Source organism: Condylura cristata, unplaced genomic scaffold (genome assembly GCF_000260355.1).
Source record: "Condylura cristata isolate star-nosed mole 26May11 unplaced genomic scaffold, ConCri1.0 scaffold00035, whole genome shotgun sequence".
Taxonomy (NCBI): Eukaryota; Metazoa; Chordata; class Mammalia; order Eulipotyphla; family Talpidae; genus Condylura; species Condylura cristata.
Window position 1 is genome coordinate 12127720 of NW_004567136.1, and position 7518 is coordinate 12135237.

General features: G+C 61.9%; 1 protein-coding gene and 1 long non-coding RNA gene across 2 annotated transcripts in view; one reads left to right on the forward strand and one right to left on the reverse strand.

Annotated features, from left to right (window-relative positions):
• LOC105854380 overlaps positions 1-3874 on the forward strand; it is a 6997-nt gene extending 3123 nt beyond the window's left edge. Inside the window, exon 2 of the long non-coding RNA XR_001146057.1 lies at positions 362-3874. This is a non-coding gene — a long non-coding RNA (uncharacterized LOC105854380). The remainder of the gene's footprint in view (positions 1-361) is intronic.
• SLCO3A1 (solute carrier organic anion transporter family, member 3A1) overlaps positions 1-7518 on the reverse strand; it is a 132822-nt gene that overhangs the window by 58351 nt on the left and 66953 nt on the right. The window lies entirely within an intron of this gene.

Below are 7518 nucleotides of genomic sequence, written 5' to 3' on the forward strand. Positions count from 1 at the left end.
CCGCCCCTGACTCTGAATCCTTACTGGGCAGTTTACCGGCCTGGCCGCCCCTGACTCTGAATCCTTACTGGGCAGTTTACCGGCCTGGCCGCCCCTGACTCTGAATCCTTACTGGGCAGTTTACCGGCTTGGCCGCCCCTGACTCTGAATCCTTACTGGGCAGTTTACCGGCCTGGCCACCCCTGACTCTGAATCCTTACTGGGCAGTTTAGCCTCTGGCCGCCCATCCACTGATCTAGTGCTGTGTGCAGTTCGCTTAATTATTTGATTCCTGTGCCCTGGCCTCACCTCCGAGGTCAGCGTTTCTCAGCCCTGGCACAGAGTCTTACTTCTCACTTGGGTCTCCCTTCCGGTCCCACAGGCCTGCTCAGCAGGGTGACGCTCTGGATAAACACCTGCCAGGTGAGGGCAGTGCACCTGCCCACGCGCGCTCGCAGGGAACCAGGCGCCCCGCACCTGCTAGGAATCCCGAAGTCGACCTGGTTCCACCCTGACCAAGGCCGCGCGCGAGAGGCGGGCTCAGCCCTGACGGCTCCCAGGCGTGTCTTCTCGGGGCTGTCAGTTTCACGCCGGTAACAGGACAGATCTTGGGGACATTAAGTGCAGCAGGGTGACTGTCGTTGGCTGCACCGTGTGTATATTGGGAGTTGGTGAGAGACAGGACCTGAAAAAGTTCTCTTCACAAGGAAAACACTAATTGTAAGGTGATGGGTGTCATCCAAACCAACAGCGCCTGTCATCTGTAAGACACCCAGGTGTCAAATCATTATTTATACCTTAAACTAATACACGTGACCTGCCAATTACAGCACATAAAACAGGAAGCAAGAATTACTGAGTCTCATAGAAAGGTGCCTGGATTTAGCACAGAAAGCAGGTTGCACAGCCAATTTGGCCTTTTCTTTCCAAATGTCACCAAGCACCAGCCTCTGGGCGTGGGGACCCTCTGGGGCTAATGAGTAACCACAGCTTTCCCCCAACTCAGGCCACAGACAAGTGTCTCCTCTGGCAGGACCACACAGTGCTTGGCACTGGACGATGGGGTGCAGGCCCCAGTGAGGGGCTTGGTGCGCACGGCCGTGACCAGGAGCGGGCCCCGTGGCAGCACCCCAGGGAAAGCTGGGACCTCCCCGTTGTGAGTAAGACGCCGCACTCAGACCCAGGGAAGTGACTCACTGAGATAACAGGTCCCTGGTCACCAGGGAGCAAGAGAACTGGGGTCTGGCACGTGCACACCCCGCACACAGTCTCGGGACACTCCTCAGCCCCCACCTCGCCCGGCCGCTCAAGGAAAGAAACCCGCTTTTACCACAAAACTGGTGCTTCCTGGCCCAGCACAGGGTGGGGGGCTACGCACCCACAGAGTCACAGGACTCAGGCCAGGAAGGGCCCGCAGAGAGCAGTTGACTTCACCCTCCCCGAGCGGGGTACACTGCGGCCCCTGCAGCAATGCCCGCTCACGACAGTGGCTAAATAACTGGACTTTGCCTTAGGAGGAGGCCTGGGCCCCTGGTGAGGGGGTGAAAGGGCAGGCTGACTGTGGGGGTACAGGGGGGCGCTGCGGAGCTGTCTGACCTATGCCGACGCAGCCCCTCGGAGAGGAGGGCCCTCCGTGCTCGGCAGAGCGGGATTTTCAGGGAGAGGAGATGACGCGGCCGAGCTCCGAGGGCCCGACGCTTGCCCAGACCGTGAACAGGCTCCGTCCACAGCGGCCGGCCCCGAGAGCACAGGCTGGACTTCCCAGAGCAGACTCGGGCCGGCCCCAGAGTTAGCAGAGAAGGCCCGGGCAAGGCACGCTGAGGGTCGCGGGGAGCCCAGCGGGCCGGAAGGACGGTCCGGCAGACAGGGAAAAGCCCGAGACGGTCAGGGGTCATCTAAGTTCCCAGAGGGGCCACAGCGCGGCCCGGAGAAGTTCTGCCGCTCTGGCCCTGCCTGTTACACCACAGGGCCGCGTGTGGGCGCGGGCCATGGGACGGCACGGGGCAGGCCGGCGCTCACCTGCCGAGGGCTCGGCCAGGTGACCAGCTCCAGGCCCCGTGTGGCCCCTCTGGGAACGTCTGTCCTTTCTGCTCCCTGAGCCCCTTCAACCTAAGGCTCTCCGGACAGCAGGGGGCTGTCCCCCAAACCAGGGAGAAGGAAAGCCATCAGCAGCACCCCTTCCTGGGCGGGGGTGGGGGGCGCCGCCCGACGAGGCGGGCACCTCTAGTGCCTCTCGCGGGCGAGACCTCTGGGGGGCATCTCGGGGCCTGGGCTTCAAGCTGTACTTCTGCCCGCTCTGCCCCTCCCTCTGGGCTCCTGGAGGCGCTTCCGGGCGCTGGTAGGAGCGGCCCTGACCCCCCAAGGCGCCGCACACTGGGCCTGGCTGGGTCCCCGGGGCCCCAGATCCTGCGTGTTTTCTCGCGTTTGTCTATTTTGCACTTCAACGGCTGGATCAGCCCCTCTGGGCCACACAGCGGGGACTTTCACCCAGGTCCCGACAAAGGAAAACGAGTCATTTCCCCGAGGTTTACCTCCGCGCACCACTGAATAACGCGCACGAGCTCGCCGGGGGCCTGGCCACTGGGCTGGTGTCCACACACGGTCACCTCGGCTCGGGGAGGACGGGCGGGCGGCCCGCACCCGCCCTGCACCCTGTGACCGGCAGACTGACTGACTCGGGTGAAAAACCGTCCCGGCTTCTGCTGGCTGTTCTTCCCCCTTGACTCTCCTCGGGCAAGACACTGACGCTCCCTGAGCCCGGTCCCCAGAGCAGCAAAACCTGGAGCCCAGCAGGGCCAGGGAGGTGACCGGGGAGTGGCTGCGGCTCCCTGACACACGTGGACGTCTGTCGGAACGGAGGGCCATTAGCATCGAGGTGGGGACATCACTGACCAGTGACTGTCACTTGGGTCCTACTCCTGTGTGGCAGCTGCAGGTCGCTGGTGGAGGGACGCGGCGACGCAGCTGCCTCACTGGGGTGGGCGAGCCCAAGGGCCACCCGCCTGCTGGTCCACCCGCCCGGGTGACCCCTCCTGCTCCTGTGCCCCCTGGCCTCAGCCGGGTCCTCCCCTTCCTCTTTACCCACTCAGCAGGGCGTGTTCTCCCCCGCACCACTGCCCGGGCCACCCGGCTGGCCCCCGCTGACCCCGGCTGGCATCTCTCCTGACCTCCAGCATTTGCCCCCTCCCCGGACACGGGATGACCTGTGGGTGCCTCGAACAGAGCAGGCACCCAGCGAGCGTGGGCGCTCGGCCTCATCCTCCAGGCGGCTGCCCCACAGTCCGTCCTGCTCTTGGGTCTCCTGGGCTCCCGGCATCGCCCCATTTCCAGACGTGAGCCGGAACGTTATCGAGGCTCCCTCTAGGACACAGGCCTGGGGGCTCTGCTCCTGCCCCCTGGGTCCCTGCAGAGAGCTGCCACCCGCCCGCCACAGGGCACGCAGGGCCGCCAGACCGCCAGGCCGCACAGCCCTCTGCACCAAAGCCAAGCACACACCAAGACTCCGGGGTCTGCCGCGGCCGGCCGCCGCGCCCCACCCTGGGGCCCCCCGGGGTCGGCCTCCCTGGCCCTTCCCTAAAAGCTCCAACCACAGGGTGGCCGGCCGGCCGTGGGGTGCTCTGCCCGACAGCCCGTGGCTTGTCCCTCACGCCCTCAGTCTTTCCAGCTCTCTAATCCCCCGGTGAAGGGCGCGGCCTCTCGCGACGGGGCGGTCAGGAAGGCAAGGCCGCCCCCCCACAGCTGCTGCGCTCGGCTTCGCGTCCTCTGGCCGTAAACAAGCTTCTCCCCCGGCTGAGTCTGCCCCGTAAATAAAACAGGCCGTGGAGAGTGGCCAGACCAGCATTCCCCGCCTGCAGAAAGCCATCCGGAGGCAGGGTCCAGCTTCCCAGAAGAAATTCCATTTACCGCCTCTTCTGAAAGAAATGACTTGGCAACAGGATGTAATTTAATTAAAGTATTTACTTAAATGTCTGCCCTCTGGAGTCTGAAGGAAATGGGATATTTTTCTAAGCAACTGGCAGTGTGAGCGGTTGCTTGACCCTGGTCAGGCAGGGTCTGATGTTTAAAAACACCCCAGGCTCAGAGGGGGACGTGCCTCGCCGGCACACACCCTGCACACACCCTGCACACACACTCACATGTGCACGGACATCTGTGCATGCTCGCGAAGCAAGAATGCAGATTCCTCGTTGACAAGCTGGCAAAAAGCTAATGGTTCCCCAGATCCTACAAAAACCCTGGGGGACACCCCAAGTCCTGGCATCTGCACTAGACCTCACACGGACGGAACAAGCCCACCCATCAACACCCCCACGCAGGAGAGAAGCAGGCCCCCTGTACGTCAAACCCACCTTGCTTTAAACCCAAGTCTTGGCTCTTCCAGCCTAGAAATTTACTGCCTGTTTGAGCTGTTCGAATATTGCCGCAGGTCTGTTATCCCGACAGCCTGCTTTCAGGGCGAGAACATGCCCTACAGGGAACGACATTTGTCTTTCCTCCATCTTTATTTCTACTTTATTAAGAACCTGACTCTGTGTTGTGTTGGACAGAGGGCAGTGTTGGGAGCTGGCCCATGACCACTCGTGGCCGCCCCCCGCCCCCCCACCCCCAACCCGTGAGGCCGGCGGGCCAGGCCAGGTTGCAGGGGCTCCCCAGGGAGCCAAGCGGCCCTGAGCTCAGGCCCCAGCTCCAACTAGATCATCCTCTGGCCAGAGGCTGGAAGCAATTCGCAGGGTGCCCCAGCCTGCACCTTGTCCCTACCTGCCCAGCTTCTCACGACGGGGCCCCGCACCCCGCTTCCTCCCTCCACGGGGAGGGCCCCTGGGCCCGGCCCCAAAGGGCGTCAGTGCAACAGGTGTAAAGAGCAGCAGTGGTGGGAGGGGTTGGTCTCGTGCCTGTAGTTAATCCCCAGCAGAAATCTGGAGAAGTTTCTCAAACGGGTGGTTTGGGCAAGTTGAGGAGAAGGCACCCACTTCGTCCCCACCCCCGGGCATCCAGCTTATCTGAAAATTGAAACAAGCACCGAGATGCGGAAATGGGCAGAGGGCCTGGCGCTCCTGGCCCGCCCGGGGCGGGGGCACACGGCTTACTTATGGTGCCCTGCGCGTGGGCTGGGCTGCGACCCCTGCCCACCGCCTGGCCATAGGGAGAGGTGGGTCTGTGCGTTCCTCTGGATCATGGACAGACTGTGGAACCAGGCAGAGAGCGAGGGACCCTCCCTGCTCGCCACACAGAGATCCTGGGGGCCAGGGTCAACTGGCTCCCGAGCGCTTCGGGCAGACTGACCACGGTGGCCCCCCAGGCAGCGGGGATCACGGCAAAATGGGGCCAAAGACCCCGGAGTGAGGGTCCTCTCTGCCTTTCCTGGCTGTGTGACCTTGGGCCACTCACTTAACCTCTCTGAGCCCCATTTTGCTCATCCTCAAACAGGAAAACTAATGAGAGCATTTCCCCTGTGGCTGCTGCAGGATTACGGGGGACGAAGCATACAAAGCTCTTAGCTTATGTCTAACACACATCGTTTTTCTCCATAAACAGAAGCAACATTTTTTTTAAAGCATGAGGCTATTATGAGAAAATTCATCACGTGTTCCCAGGAAATCACATCTGAGCATCTACGTGGCATAGCAGACCCCCCATCAGAAATGCAACGCCCTTACCAGCTGCTTAACAGAGGCCCTGCGCCCCCAGGGATCTCCGTGACAACTCCCCCCGCTGAGAAACCCACTGCGACGCTGTCGGGCATCATCGCCACCCGCACGTTTTCCTGGTTCTCATTGTCCTCAGAATCCATCTTCTCCTACTCAGGAAAAGCCGGCCAGCTTCCCGCGCCCAACCCACGTCCTCCCTTCCCCAAGGCTTCTCCGAGGAGGCCCCTCCCCCCCCAACAGTGCTAGGTGAACCTGTCTGACCCGCTGTGACCCGGGGGGGTTGGGGGGAGGAATCACCGCGAAACCTGGGCTGGGCAGTTCGACCTCGTCATCTGCTCACTGCCCCTGTTCTGGTCACTTCTGTCCTCTTGGTGAGGACGGCTCAAGGACTCAGAAGTGGCAAAGCCCTTTCACTGGCGGCCTCCTAGGAATTTCTGTGATTTGCTCCAGCCTCCAGTGTGGGTGTGAGTGTGGGGTGGTCCACTCGGAAGCAGCTTCAGGACCTCCAGACCCCGTTAGCAGTGCAGCAAGGCTGCAGTGCTAAATCTGGGCCCCCACAACCTGACTCTGGTCTTGCTCCGCCCCCCGCCCACCTTGCAGGTAAGAAGACCAAGGCCTCCTGTGTGCCAACTAGGTCACGTGGGTCAAGGCGGGGCTGTCCATGCCAGGGTCGCTCTGCTCATGGCCCAGCCAGGGTGAAGGGACGAGCCCAGGTGGCGGCTGTGCCCTGGGCCACTTGGTGGGGGGACGCTGACCTGGATGCGACCCTGACTCCCCGCACCCTCCGCTCTGCGCCCCAAGGACACCCACCGTGTCCCAGGGAGCGGTCACTGCGTCCGTCAGAGGCCGCAGGTCAGGCATCGCTGGCACAGCGATGTCAACAGCCCGGGCCAGGAACAGATCAGCTCGGCCCAACGAAAGTCTTTATGAGGTAATTAGCAGTTCATAAAATCTGCTAAGTAACTCAGAGCCTCTGCTGGCTCCTTCCTCATTTTCCGCCGCTTATGGGGCCCCTGGGAAACAGCAGCTTCATCTGTGATGAATCACGGAGCAGGCGAGGGGGGAACAGCCACTCACAGCGGGGACAACCGAGGAAGTTCCGTCGGCTTTTCCGGGCAGTGGCCGCCGGATGGACGCTGCTTCAAGTACCGTGCGCGCGACCCTAAACTGAGAACCCCGAGCTGCAGAAGGGACTGTCGTGGCTCCCCGAATTTCAGACCTTTGGAAATGAAAAACAAAGTCACAAAATACTAAACGCAGACGAAAAACCTGTAAGTTAAAAAGCTCAGGAGAAAAAGAACAGCTACCGGTCTAGTACACAAGACGACGGTCATTTCCTCTCGATGGCGTCGAGCGGCTGGCACCTAGCACAGTCGGGGTGCTGTGCCATCAGGAGGAAGGGCGGGCAGGTAGATGAGTGGGCGAGGAGGTAGGCAGGAGGACGGACGGATGGCGGACGGCAAGTGGCCGGCTGGATGGGACGGCGGATGGGGGCAGGTGGGGAGACAGGTAACTGTGAGGGGGCCGCACCCCTGAAGTTCTAATTTTCTTCTTACGCACACTACCAAGCTGTAATACAGAAAAGGCATCTGCCTTAAAGCCGCAGTCCCGAGAGCACCAGCGGGCTGGCGGGCTGCCACGATCGTGGCCAGTTAAGACCCAAGCAGCTGCCATCCTTTGGCTGGAGTGCAACGACCCTCGGCTGCTGCGGAGCAGCATCAAGAACCGTCCTTGAGGGGCCTCAGCACAGCCCCCAGCCCCTCCTGTTACGCCCGAAGAGGCCACGACGCAAGGGGCCCGCCTGGGACCTGGCCCCGACTCTCCCTGGAGTTGTATGGCCTTGGGCAGCCACCCAATCTCCTCAAGTTCCCCCATAAAAGAGCAAGTTTCC